General features: G+C 36.7%; 1 long non-coding RNA gene across 1 annotated transcript; it reads right to left on the reverse strand.

The window, feature by feature from the left end:
• Positions 1–2951: 2951 nt before the first annotated feature.
• Positions 2952–13836, reverse strand: LOC310911257. Its single transcript, XR_014590476.1, has 3 exons — positions 13725–13836; positions 5070–5155; positions 2952–3057 (listed from the first exon to the last, which is right to left on the reverse strand). It is a non-coding gene; the product is annotated as an uncharacterized lncRNA (long non-coding RNA).
• Positions 13837–15124: the final 1288 nt, after the last annotated feature.

Below are 15124 nucleotides of genomic sequence, written 5' to 3' on the forward strand. Positions count from 1 at the left end.
AGAATGAGGATCTAATCACATCACACTACATTTATTTTACCTGACTGTCTAAAATAAAGCCACACCCATTTCTCTCTTTAGGCCTTCCTGACAGAAATGTTTTCTCTTTACTGGGATGGACAGAGAGCCTATAGCCTGCAGACAACTCTGTAACCCGTAACTAGGTCATCTGCAAAGCTGTCAGAAGAAACACCAGAACAAAAATTCCTAAAAAGCAGCAAAAGCACCTTAAATAGTCAGCTACTGGTCCATTTCAGCAAACTTGTAGTCTCGTTTTAACCAGATTTTGCATTATAGATGCTTCCAAAAGTATCACAAATGTTATGCAAGGGTTACCTCAAATTAAAAAGAAGACAATACTGGAAGTAGTGACAGAGAAGAGTCAGAGACCTTTGAGTGTGCCTTGCAAAAGAGTTACAGGATAAAGAGGATACAAGATCAGCAACATGTAGTTGCAGGAAATTAGGTTGTTAGGCCAGTTTGCCATGAGGCTCAGGATGGAAACTAGTAGGGAATACCTGATTAATAAAATATATGAATGAAGAGAGAAGAAGAAAGAGGATAATCAAGTAACTATGGTAGAAAGCTGAGCTGTGCCATGGAGAAATGAAGACCATCTTGTTGTCCAATGCTGTGTAATAACTGAAAATAAAGGATTCAGAAAGAGATAAAACTAACTCCCCTACTCAAAAAAAAGTAAAGAAAAATATGTATTTTATGTATGTGCAGTAGAGTCAATTAATATATTCCACCAGGTTTTCTACTAACAGTCTTGTGATGTGCAGAAAGATAAATGTCAGAGCTGTATACAAGCTGCTTCTGAGGTATTAAAACTGCCTGATATGACAGCAGGGAAATAAAAAATGTAAGATATAGGTTGCAAAACTCAGATCTTGGTCTTTATCATTTTACTTCTTGTGTACAATGGCTGATGTAAGTGGGCATCTCTGTTCACTTTCATCACCTGGAATGTTCACCTTTCCCATTCTCCTGAAAAATTAATGTTACTGTTCCATAACACACAAGATATTTTGCCATTTCTACAGGTGACCTTCGTTAATACAGCTCAGATATAACCTGCTTGCTATTTGAAACTCACATATTAACATCTTCTTAGCATCTTATCACACATCTCATTTTCCAGTATTTATCACTCTAATGTGACTTTGCTAGTGCTGAAGGACCAAGGAACTGCTCTCATTAACCACTTTTGTTTTTCTTTTTTTCCCAAAGACATGTGTGCTTTAATTAACTACTTGCCTTAGCTATTCCCAAAACAATAGACTGGTCCAGGCAACCTGAGTGATATTTTTAAGAGTGAGATCTGAGCAAATTGGCAACATCAGTCATTGCTGCCATCCTGTGCCAGACGCCCAGGCATTAAGTGTGAAGCTTTTCTGGTCCTATCAGGTATCTTTAGTGTTATATATTTATCCTCTGCCTTCTGCCTTTCATTATGGCCACCAGAAAAATTCAAAAGAATTCTCTTTATCCCAGAGAGGTTTGTGGAGTCCTCATCTCTGGGGGTATGCAGACCAGGCTGCATGGGCATCTGGGTAACCTGGTCTCATGGAAGGTTCTCTGTCCATGTCAGGAGCGTTGGAACAAGAAGACCTTTGAGGCTCCTTCCAACCCAAACCACTCTGTGATCCTGTGATTCTATGGCTTGTGCTGCTATGAGAAGGTTTCTGAAGGTTGGGTCTTCTCAAATAGGGTGATCATTATTGGAATTCCATCTCATTCTATGCCAACACTTTGTAGCCTTCCTGCACAGGAGTGTGGCAGCAAGGATGGGCATGTGATTGGAGGTGTTTAGTACCAAGAAAATCCCACAGAGTCCTTTAACTTGTATTTGGGTCCACTTGATCATTAGAATAAGAGATAAATGGATTTGCATTAAGTGAAGCCATCTCTGAATGGAGATCCAAAATTCTTACTGAATTCAAGTATTGCCAGAGGTTAACAACTAACTATCCTTGCCTAGAGCAAAGCAGATTTGGTTAAAGAGCCAATATCAAGTGATATGAAAGGGCACATTTCTACAAATGACTGTTCAAATGCAAACTGGTTTTCCTCTTGACAGTTCTGCTGCAGCTGATGCCAGAATACTCATGACACAGAAGTCCTGTGTGGAAATACAGATCAGGAAATACAAGTATGCACTTTAAGACTTATTTCCTAGGTCAAAAAAGCAAGATGCCAAATCTGGCAGAGATGCATTTTTCCATCCACAGAGAACAGAGTTACATCAGGTGAAGCCAGAATCCTAAAAGAGCTCCCCAGACAAGAGGATTATGGTTTCTCAAACTGCTATTTTGCGTGGCTTGGGACAAGAGTTATCTGCCAGTGACCTGGGCCCCTTTGATTTATGTGCTAGGAATGTTTTATTATTACAATTCTTTTTTTTTGTTGCAGTTATATACATATTATTATTTATTTATTATATGTAATTATATATTGTGTTATTATTTTCCAATGGAAAAAAGCAGGAAGAAGTGGCAAGAGGAGGAGAAAAAAGAGGCAAATCAATGTCTTAGTTTTCTTCATTTTCATAACAAAATATTTAAACTTCTCTTCCAGAAAACAGGTTCTTTAATATTTCAGCTTCCAGCTTCCAAGAGTGTCATATAAATTGTTGCAAGAAGGTAAAATAATCCCATATACACCTACCAGAGTTTCATTACACCTTCTGCTGAGATAACTTTTGAATAATACAGCAGAAGGTGTCTTAATCTGGCAAAGAATGGTATTCTTAGAAGAATTTTTGTGGTTATAAACCAGTGCTAAGATTGGCAGATAATAGACTGGAAAATATTAAACATTTTTTCTCATTTTTCTTATGAACCAGTAAGAAAAAAAAACCAGGGAAAACTGTTAAAACATAACAGCAATATTTATTAAGTCCATCCTAGTTTTTCTGTCAGTCATGAATGTTTCATACAGAAGGTTTAGTTCAAATAACACTGCTGCAGATCTTGCTAAGAGTCATGTTTACCATAACATTGTTTCTTGTCTTTCTCTGTAGTGTTATCAAGATCTTCCAGACTTGCTCATTTCCTGAAAGAAAAAAAATTAAAATAAGAAGATTTTTTTATTCATGATTTCTGCTCGGAACTCTGCACACTGGAAGTTTCTTGTTCTGGAACTTGGATAGCTTATCAAATATACAGCACACCTTTTGATAACTGTAATACAGTCTCTGAAATATCTCTCCTACTTCTTTTTTCTTCATTCATTGACAGCAAAGATCTCTTGGACAGCTCTAAGAAGTTCAGTAGCAAAGTGTTCTACCAAAACTAACATTTGCATTAAGTTTTTTCTACAAGCTTTGCCCTATTACCTGCATTAAAGAATGTTTTTTTTGCTGATTAGCATGCCCTTGAATACCTGTAACTTCTTAAGTGTTTGTCAATCACAAAGATATTAGTAAAATGTTACTTTTAGTAACCAGTAGGCAAAACAAGTACTCCTGTAGCACAACAGCTATTTTGACATTTTATTATTTTATTCTATTATGCAAAGAAGTTATGAGTCAGCTGGATTGATTATACCACCATGTGAATGTTTTCTGAAACGAAGGAGGAAGAAATTTTTTATTAAAGCTGCTATGAGATACCAGATATGCAAAGGAACTTGTGATTTTTATTTTCCTTGAAATTGCACCTTGGGGAAAATATCAAGCTTGAATTGATGGATCTTCAATTATGCACAGTCTTTCAGTGTCAGTCTGACTGAAAATTGATTTGTGACTTTCCATGTCCAAAGTCCACCATATAGATTAATAAAATGAATCAGAGTTACAGAGAAGTTTTATTGGGACCATTCACACTGAATAATCTGATAGCTATCTCCCTTCAATCAAAAATGCCTATGGGACTTCAATAATAGGGAAAATTTTCTTTGCATTTTAGTACAGTTAAACATCTGCTCATTCCTTCAAATATATTATTGTACAATAAATGATTTAGTATCCTTAGTCAGTAGTACTTTAACTTTTCACTGTGTAATAAAATTTTTATTTAATTCATCTGTTAAATGCAGAAAATACCTCATTCTTATGTATTTCATGTATGAAAGCAGTTGTAAACAAGGATACTGTAGAGACCTGCAGTCTCTACAGCTGATTTAAAAGCTCATTTAAACACTTTCTTTTTATAGTTCTATCCTTAGATAACCTTGCCAGAAGATATGAGTAATGTTTGGATGAATTGCCATGAAATTGCCATTCATTCCAGTGGAGTCTCTCTCCAGTTTGGTCTGCACCAGTCACTGTAAAATAGCACATGCAATTCAGCAGAGATCTGCCTTGATGAGGGTTACTTATTTCACTGAATGACAATTTTCACTCTTGGGGACATATTTATATATATATGTCACAGCCACCAAAAGTCATGGCTGCTTGTTGCACAAGAATCAGACAGCTCTAGAAACCTCCCTGACTTATTTGTATTTGTTTATTTAATATGTACTGCTTAGGTATTTCAGGTCATTAAAAGGTCTTCAAAACAAGATGCTCAAAAAGCCTTCAGAGAAAGCACTTCTCTTTACTATCATTTCTAGAGGTACTTGGGCAGAGACAGCCAGAGAACCAATAGGATATTTTAAGAGAAAACTTTTTTCTTTTGCCTTAGCTACAGTGTAAAACCACCAACTTTAGGGCCCCAAGGAAAGCCAGGGGAATTGAGTAGCAAGACAGCTGACAAGACTATATATAGTGAGGCTGGATATCTTTAGAGAGAGGCACAAAAACACCCCTAAAGGAAGTTTGATTAGTCTTTGCTTTTATCCTCTGTCTGTTCCAGCAAAATATTATACATAACTTTGTTTGTTTGGATTTTAAAATTCTGATTTGCTCCCAGCTATTGATTGCCCCACTTGCTTATTTTACCTTCTTTTTAAGATAATTGTAAAGAATTAAAATCAGAATCATGCCTATCTGAGTATTTGTACAGCATTTGCTATAAGTGGTACTGTTCCTGTGTTAGGATTTTACACCTTAGATGCAATACATTTGGAGAAAAATACATATGTAAGTTCAAAAAAGAAAATACACAGTACTGTATACATACCAGGGAGGATGGAGAGCTGAAAGAAATCTCTTTCCTTTCAAGATCTGAAGAACACCTGGTTGAGCACAGATGAAATTTAAATGCATCTGTAAAAGAGCTACAGGTCCATAAAACAATTCCAAAGAAAATGGGTACTGTGTCTGTCAAAACTATTCCAGGACATGCATCAGATTTCACTTTCATTAGTTTTCACTATTTATTGCTTCCCTTTGCGGCTTCTTATTAATTTATAAATGTGTGGGATACCAATGTTTGTATCTATTAATACAATTTAAAAATTCATGAGGTCAAATACATTCTATTTAAACACTAAAGACATAAAGCCATCAGAGCCAATATCTACATACTTTCTGAAGCTTGGTCTCTTGTACAAAAGTGAAAATACCAAGACATCCAGAGAGAGGAAGGTCAAAGTCAAATCTGTCCCATGAGCAGGTTATAGACAGAGTTTATGGGCTAACATATTGATTTTACACCTTCCAACAAGGATATAAAGTTTGCAAGCACACTATTTCTGACTTAGAACAGCTAACATTATACTTTTTTCTTCACTCAGAGTTAACTAAATCTCAGCAAGGTTGATCAGCTTAGGTTATATTTCATACTCAAATTTAATTGGTAGTGTTCAGCAAGTAAAAGAGCCTGGCTGCAGAGAGGGAGTCCTGAGTGTCCATGCCAAAATAAGCACCTATATTTGCCTGTGCTTGTGAGAAATACTTGAGGCAACCTAAGACTACCTTTTTGCTTTGTTTCATTTATTTCTATACAGCTTTGAAACAGCTCATATATTTCTTGCTTCCCAGAATAGCTGTGATTTCATCAAATGTCAATAAAATAAGGTGCCTTTGCATTACTTCTTTCTGCTTTACATTTGTACTTCTACAAATATAGCATGTGTGTTTCTGTGTATACATACATATACATACTTTTTTCTTTTGTAATGCTCAAAAGATACACATTTTGAAAATTCATATATTCCTAAAGAACCTCAGATCTACTTTAATAAGCCTTTTTGTTCCTTGTTTTTCAGTCATGAGTTCTTTCTGCTTAAAATATCTAACATTTGCTGCTATTTATTTAGAAGAACTAAGATTTTTAAATAACATAGAGCTTACCTTCAAACAGCTTAAAATCGACTACCTGAACTGGAGTCTGCAGAACCAGACTGGTCCTTTGCCTTTTCTAATTGTGTTTCTCTTACAAATGTAAAAATATATTTCTCTCTTGCAAATATACACATGTATGTTAAATATTTGTTAGCACAGAGGCTTTTTTGGCTCCTAATCAGTGGCTTCATGATCTTCAGATGAGCAGGTGTGCCAGTTGTGTCACATACTATGCCCTGTCCATTTAGCAAATGAAAGCAAATCCAAATATATTTTGGATTCTGTGCAACTAGAAAATTCCCATTTTGTAATTTAAAATGCAGTTGGCAAAGGCTGGTTAAAGATGGGCGGAGCAGCCCTTTGTGTTTCAGAGAAATGTTAGTTTCTGACTTGTCAAATACATAACATCTAAATGCATTTTTACCACAATCTATACTAGATAAGATAATATTCCTTTCATGCCTAAGTGAATTTGAAAATTATACTGAAGTTCATTATTAGGTATCATATAACCTAGTGTTATAAAATGCTTCAAATAATATTAAATTATGTACTTCCGTTCATATGATATTTCTAAAGACCTTGCACAAATATCACAATATGAGAACTTCCACATAAATATTTTAAATTGGGGGGGGACAGAAATCAGGTCCTTTGGAGTGACTTAAATCGAGGTAAATGTTATTTTATGTAAACAAAATAGGACCAGATTTCCGACTTCAACAGGCATTTGCTTGCCTACCAAAAGACACAAGTGTGAGTAAATTTGCTGCTGCTGGTGGTGAACTCTGCAGAGCTTTGCTATGCAGGGGGATTTCCTTGCAGTGCAGGAGGATTTCCCTTCCTTACAGCCAGGCCCCACACCCTGCAGTGCAGCTGCCACTCCATCCTGGCTGAGTGCTGTCAAGGACGCGGCAGATGGAGCCAGCCTTGAATACTGAGGGTTCAAGTGAGGGCATAAATACTGCACATCATCCACTGGCAGGTTTGGATGACGTTGTCAGGAAGAGCCAACACTGCACAGCCACAGCCATGACCCACTAAAACAGCTTCTAGAAACACCTTTAAAGCCTTCACTAATCATTTGGAGTTATCTTCCACTTTCTTAGTTGGCCAGTGAAAGTCTGAAGCAGAACTGTCAACCAAAAGCCCACCCTTCCCACATGAGAGCACCCTTCCAGCACCAGATCCCTTCCAGTCAGAGAGGATGACTTAGGGTAAAAGTGCCTGGCCTCAACTCCCCACTGCTCTGGGCACGTGTCAGCCCCTCACTGACTAATGGCATCGACATCACAGGAAAGTGGCATATGAAACCTCCCAAAGTAAGATCAAAACTCATGAAAAAGAATTATATCAGTGAGAGGAAGAGTCAAGAGTCAAGTATGAGTAAGGCATACCTCAGCAACTAAGTTTGTATCTATGGGTTTTATGTTTGTGAAAAAACATCTGAAGAAATTGTTAAGGTTTCTGTCTTCTCTGAAAGTGTTTCATATATGAAAATAAATCTAAGGGATATTTTTAGATATCTTTATTCTTCTCAGATACAATTTGTTTTTCCACTGAATCAAAACCTGAAAGTTTCCCTCCACAGCAACAGATCTAGATGTGGAAGTTTCCCTCTTCTGTTTTACCTTCTATCCCACCCACCCTTACAGGGTTTTTCAAACCCGCTGGATATCCTTGGTGGAAATGCAGTGGGTGGAAAAACTGCTTTCCATCTTGGGGCTTTCTGTTTAGCTCATCTTACCTTCAGTCAAAGAAATTTTCATCCAATAGGTGGGACATGACATCTCTGTCGCTGTCATTGCCAGCTGTACCACCCCAAAAACCCACCTTTGTCTGCTATAGGGCTTTTAAACATCTGCATCCCAATGCTTTTGTGTACTGTGGACACACCATAAACCTTGTGTTCTAATAGTTTTGGAGACCTTCTGGCAGATGTTTGTAGGCAAGCAAGTAACACAATTTGGCTTCAAAGTGATCTAAGTGTGGCTTCCCAAGCACAGGGCTTAGACTGGGAAAACAAGCAATGTCTCAGCAGAACAGCAGAGGGAAACAGAGACACAGGTCTAAGTGTAGTACTAAACACTAATAATTGGTAGTGACAAGGAGATTTGGTGGGTCGTGTGAACTGATAAGTTCAAACTCATCATATTTACACTATAAACAGTTGAAAGGTTGAGTAAATAAACTGACAGGCAAAAAAGGAGTCATGCACATGAGAACTATAATTTACTAGAATAAAGAGAGCATTAGGTTACAGCATGTCTGCATGATTCTTCTTCATGACTCAACACCAGTATTCTAAGAATATGAATGTGAGAGATTTCCTTTCACTATTATATGTTGAAAGTTTGGAAAAAGTTGTCTTCTACAATACTTGGCTTTCTGGAACTCGAGCATTTTTAAAAGTAATTTTCAAAGCCATTGTGGTTCACTTAAGCTCTGAAAGTAGACAAAACACAGATAATATATCCTACAGTTTTGCCAAAGCAAGTTAGCTGAAGGTTATTTTTACTCCAGTCTTCCCCTAAACATCTGTCCCAAGACAGTACTATCCATCTTATGGCCACATATTTGAGAGTGAGTTGAGAACACACAAAAGGGCAAGAGGCCTTCTGTACTAAAGCTCTCTATGAGAAGAAGAGTAATTTTGGAACTTGAAACCTGAAAGACATTTTTCCAACTACTGATTTCTATTGATTCTAATTTGCTCATTTAATAAAATTTAGGGATTAAATAATTGCAGTAATTTCTTTTTCTTAAAAGTTTTTAGGAAATGCCTTGATTTTTTTTTTAAACCATAGAAGAAGAATGCCATTTTTATTTCTAAAGACAAATGTATTTTCCAAGTCATGCTCATGTCTAAGTCCTTTATTAATAGAACTTGACATCTTTACAACTGACATAAAGGGCTCTTAAGGTCTTAGCATGATATAACAAGGTAATGAAAAATTCTCTCGTGGAAAATATGAAGGTCTTAAGTGTATCTGGGTATACTTGTATATACACACATTGATATGTGTGCACCCAGGGACATGGAAGATTATATATTTATACACTCATAAAAGAAACTGCATATTCTCCTCAATAAAGAGAAGGTGCTGACATGCCTAAATAAAATGATAATAATACATTGGTCTGAAAGAAAATGAGAAATTATTTCCAAAGAACTGTTCTGAACTAGATATCAATATGGTAATTAGTACTGCCAGGTTTTTGTGAAATCATTAAACTCCTCTTGTAAATTAAAAGAAACTTTATCTTCAGTGAAGATTACATAGCTCTCAGACTTTTCTCAGCTGATTTATATGGTTTTGCTACATGCAGATCTTACTGGGCAGACTATTTTGCTCAACTGTCTTTGACCTGTGCATTTTTCATTCCACTGTCAGTTCAGTGTGGATTTCAACATTGATCCCATTCTCAATTCAGGTCATTCTCCTGTAGTCTATTCTGGCACATTCCAGTCCCAATGACTGAGGACGCATTAACTGATGCTTGTACAGCATAGATGCCATAGAAGTGTCCTAACCAAAGATTTAGGACAGTTGTATTCCAAATTCTTTAAATCAATACTCAATTAACTAAATCCATCCTAAACACTACAGAAAGCCCAGTTTTTTTGGATAGGTTAAGTGCTCTGTGTGTGCATTTGTGCATGTGTGCATGTAGCACTCCAGTGAGAATCCATTATAATAAAATCTGCTAGGATGGAGAATGATGAACAATCAATCTCCATTTCAAATGTTTTCCACATAATTCATACATGGCATATTAATGGAACATATTCTCTTTCTGTATTTGAAATTTTTCTCTAGACTTCATGACCTAAAACTGTCTTTCTAAATTTAGCTAAAAGAACTACTCAAGTAAGTGATAATGTATATGTCATAATATAAAATACAGGCATCCTTTTAAGTGCAAATTTATGGTTGGTGTGCATTCAAACAATAAAAAATATCCAAAAAAATAACCATGCTATGATAGATCCTATCTTCTTATCAGAACAGGGTATGAGATTTTTCTATAGTGTAAAAGTCCTGTCTGCAATTAGAGGAGACAAACTGGCACAGGGCAAGTGCAAGCAGATCTGACAGCTTGTGCTGACCTCCAGGAATTGCTCTGTTTTGGAACAGCCACGCAGCACTTGTTTCTAAAATGCTCCTGAGAGCTGCAAATCATTTACTTTCCTTTGCAATTTCACACTGACTTTGTGGTGAAAGCCAAACTTCTTACACTGAATTAACTCATATTTTTCCAAAGGTAAAGGTATCTTAAATCCACCATTTAGGTGTCGCTTAGGTTCTAAAAGATTACCCCTTGAAAGCCACCTTAAAGGAATTTTCTACAATGTGTAAAAGTCACTATGCCCTCATGTCGTAACGTTGGAAATAAGATACAGCCCCAGAAAAAGTGTCTCAGAGGACACAACCACTGCAGGATCCCTGTCCTGTGAGTGTCACTCAGATGTGTCAGACACAGGAGGCCTATAGAGAAAAGTGGGCAGAAATTAAATGCATTCTGGCACTTATGTTCATCGTTCAAATCTCATCAAGTCTGCAAGGAGCTCAGTTTCTGACTGAAGGATTACAATCTCTTTGGAAACCATAGGCTATTTGCAGGTTCTTTTATACTTTTTCCAAAATTTGCAATAAACAACTAAATTCCATAAACAAATGCCTGGAACTTATTTTGAGCAGATGAAATTACTTTTTGAAGATAGCCAATGCTGATGTCTTAGAATACTACCAAGACCCAAAGTCTGAGCCTGAAACGTGAGAGCTTCAGATGTTTTCAGCCTCACTTCTACAGATGCAGGATCATCCAGCACCTGACAGCATAATCCTCCCAGGAGTATTATGTTTTACCAAAACATTGGTAAAAATCAATATTTTTCTCAGATCCCTGAGGGGAAAATATTCACATGAGAAGACAAAGCTACTCACTCACATCAGATGATAATAACCCCAAACCGAGACACCCAGAAAACCAGAATCAGCATCATAAGAATTTTTTTACCAACCTTCATCAATGGTTCTTTGTCTGTTCAGACCTGAGAACTGGCTCAAAATACTCTGGTCTTCCTAAGAGCCCAGAGCATTAAGAATTCAATCTGGGTGGCTAAATTCTTGTCAGATTAAATAAATACTTTTCTCTAAAAGAAAGCACAACTTTAGATGATGATGTGAGGTAAAGACTGGCAAAACATTGTAATTGGAAAGATTCGCATGTGGTCAGGAGTTTTGCAGAATTCTGTTTAAGTTTGTGTCAATATATCTTTTTAAGTGCCCGGTTCACTGAAGTACAGTGTGAAATTTTACACTACCAGCATGATATGGCTTTGGACAGTAAAGCCAAGACATTGAGACAGTCAAGAAACTTGTTCACTACCAGACTCAGAACTCCAGAAGAACTTGAATTTTAAGTACCTCTTGATCATATAAGGCACTCCAGGTTCAAACTGTTTATCTTAAATTGGGGCCTGTTTTGCCTTTTTCTCTCAAAATCCTATCTCCCTGTTTTGGCAAACAAAATTCAGCAAACGTGAAACCACCACGTAAATGGTGCCATGACTCAGATTAGCAAACCAAAACCACTACAAAAGGTGCCATTCAGGTCTCCATGTCAAGCTAACACTTGAATTTCAAGTAAGTTTTTAAATATTTGAATACTTGATTCTAACCAGACGCCACTTAGAAACATGAGAACTTCCTAGGCATCTATATTTTTGGTTATGGATCATTACCCATATACCCAGCTTGATAGGACCAAAGGACATGGACACTTTCCCCTCTGAAAATTTACTTTGGGATTCTCAAAACCAAGCTTTCATTTAGCTGTCTTACCTGCAAGGCTCATCACAACAGATGTTCTCAGAGTTTATCTACGGAATCAGGCTCCACAGAAGAAAACAAAACAAAAGCCAGCTGCAGTCATACACCTTTTTATGCCAAAGGGTGAATTGTCAGAATATTTACTGGAAAAATGCTCAAAATTAAACCTTGGATACTAGCATAACTGGTCATGGAAACCCATACCTGGAATTTAACCAGACAGAAGTGTGCCAACCACTAAAATGCAATTTCACAAAAATTCCTATTGCTATGCTCCTTGCTATACAAGTAGACAAGATACTTAATAGTATTTTGCCCACATATATAGTTGGAAAAATATGAAAATATTTTAAATTTTGCTTTCCTTTTCCCTTCTATCTCCAAGTAAAACATGCCAACATTGTGTTTCACTTACTTATATTTGTACTTGTTTCTATGAGCAGCCTCACTGCTTTTGCCTTGATTGTAGAAAAAGTGATGCTGCCTCAAATTACCAAAAGAAAGCATTTGCCAGCACACTGAACTTGAATTGCTTACACAAGTATATCTCTCCATTCTCATCTCAGCTCTCCATACTGCTAACATAAACATGCCTGTTCAATTAATTTGTAATGCATGCCTCTGCATGGAGGAATAAAGCAATATTTCAAAATGAGGATATCTCCATCTGGGCCAATAGCTTTTGGTGACAGTGGCTAGCACTGGATGCCTTGGAGGAGCATGCTGGGTCTCCTGACAGTGCAAAGTGACTGTGCTGCCAGGGACAGGTTTTCAAACCTCTTGCTTTCATTCTCTGTAAACATGTGAAGAGCTCAGACCACTTAATTCATGTACATTTCTACTATATTTAGTTTTTCTTTATTCTTGTCCCAGGAAAAATGGCATCTCTCACACACAAAAGAGAAATAATGAATTCAAAAAGGTTATGTCTGATTCATCTTCTGTTTGGAACACAGTTAGAAGTAAATTCATGGCTTTAATCTCTTTATCACTTCCTAAATATCTTCCTTATCTAACATATGTTGTTCCTGAAGCTGCCTAATGAATGTGAACACTACAGTCATGAACAATCAATGAGCATCAGATGACTAACAGTCTGGTCTGAAACACTTATGGTCTTGACAAAACATTACAAATTATTTCATTGAAAATATTGACTGAATTCTTATGTGTAATGTCATCTATTTGAAGCAGGTGGTAAGAGAAGCGTGCTTAGAGTAAATTGATGGGGTTTTTTCCACCTCAAAGCATTTAGCAGGTGACTTCTTTGAGCTATTTCCTCAAAATGTGTTTTAGTAAACTTTAATTTTTTTAGCAAAGGACAAATCCATTCTATATCATGGCATTCAGGAAACAAGCAATCAAAAGAAAGAAGTTTTAAACATTCCAAGACCAGGTTGTCCAAATCAGTTTCATAAAGAAGAGAATATCTTGAATAATCAAGATCATCCTGAATAAGAATAAGAAGTCAATGAAGAGAAAACAAAAGGCCTTAAACTTGGCTCTGATCAATTTGAGATATAGTTTGTATCAATTGCAGATAAAACTACTAACTAGGACTGCACAGAATACATCTCTTCATACAGTGCTCTTGTGCCAGCAAGGATTGGGACTGGCTTTCAACACCTTTGTGGTGCAAGTGAACTGCAACTAAGCTGAGATTCAAATGAAGTGTTAAAATTAAGGGGATGAACTGAATAAAAAATACCAACCTCTTCAAAAGTTGAAGTCTCCAGGTTTTAGCTACACCATGCATAAAATGGCAGAATTCCATGAGCGAAAGAAGGTTTGTCTAACCGTGATGAAGTCATGAGGATGTCTAACCATGCTGAAGCAGATAAAATAAAAGTTGATTTTTGATCATTCTGATTTTAGATAATTTGATTTTGATAATTTGATTTCCAAATGGCCTGGCACAGTTCTCACAGCTTTCAAAAGTGAGAGGCATTAAGGTTTCACAGTTTAACCAGCTCTGTATTTCAGAAGACAAATGAGATCAATTTCAATGTCTTTAAAAGTCATTCTAAGAAGCAGACATAGTAAGTGAAGCTGCCCACACAATAGCTTGGTAAAAAGTTAAAACCATAGAAAATTCACTTGTAGTAAGAAATGTACTTTGTGGAAATAGGAAATAAATAATTGTTAAAATAAAAGGAAAAAAAAGAAGAATCAAAAGAAGAAGTTAGTAGCTTAAAACTGGGCCATCTGGAGCTGAGTGCTGCGTTGTCCTCCCAACCATTCACTCGAGGCTTATAAACATTATAATCATAAAAGCATTCTTCTAGAGGGAATAGAAACTGCCCCTGGTAACCATGCCTCTGCTAAACCAAGATGATCTAGACCTCAAAAGTAAATAGGCCACAGCTATTACAAGCTAAGGAAATTAGGATAAGGTAACACAAGAATGATAACAACTTTAACAATTTGCAAATGAAGAGCAATGCTTGCACTCTTGTGAGAATTTTCAAGGACACAGAAAGAAATTTGCAACCTGTAACAAAATTCTGGTTCTGTTTGTGTTGCAGCAGGTACCATATTGCAAGACTGCCAGCAACATGTTATTTCTCTCCCCTTAGCCATGAAGAATACAACCATTAGCTTTTCTTTTTTCTCTATAGAATTAGACCTCCATTTAAAACAGTTTCTTACTGCAAACAGTGAAAACAATCTTAGGGATTCCTAAGGATGGCAAACAAGCAGAAGAGGTATTCCAGTTACAACAAGGCAGGTGGGTAACCTATTTCCCTACAGGCTAGTGCATTTTTTCAGCTTCTCCTCTCAAAATCTCACCCCAGGTGTCATCTGCTCACTAATTTATCTTGCTTAGTTCCATGTGTTCCCCTTCTCAAAGTCTGAGTTTACTGCTTCCTTTTTTTGCTATTTTAGAGTAGTCTGTTCTCTATGTTCTGAGTAAACAGGATACTTTTGTGCACTGCAAGATGACAAGATTCAGGCAAGACATTGAAAAAAATCCAGCAGTAAAAATAGTGAGGCACTGATATAAAAGCAAGGAAAAAGCAGGGTCTGCTTAAAGCATGAGGGGTTTTGTTCTCCTGTTAAGATATAATAAACTTCAAATTGGAAGTGAGCATCATTTTATTGACCTCAGCTA

This window comes from Zosterops lateralis (assembly GCF_965231275.1).
Source record: "Zosterops lateralis genome assembly, contig: SUPER_6_unloc_1, whole genome shotgun sequence".
Classification (NCBI taxonomy): domain Eukaryota; kingdom Metazoa; phylum Chordata; class Aves; order Passeriformes; family Zosteropidae; genus Zosterops; species Zosterops lateralis.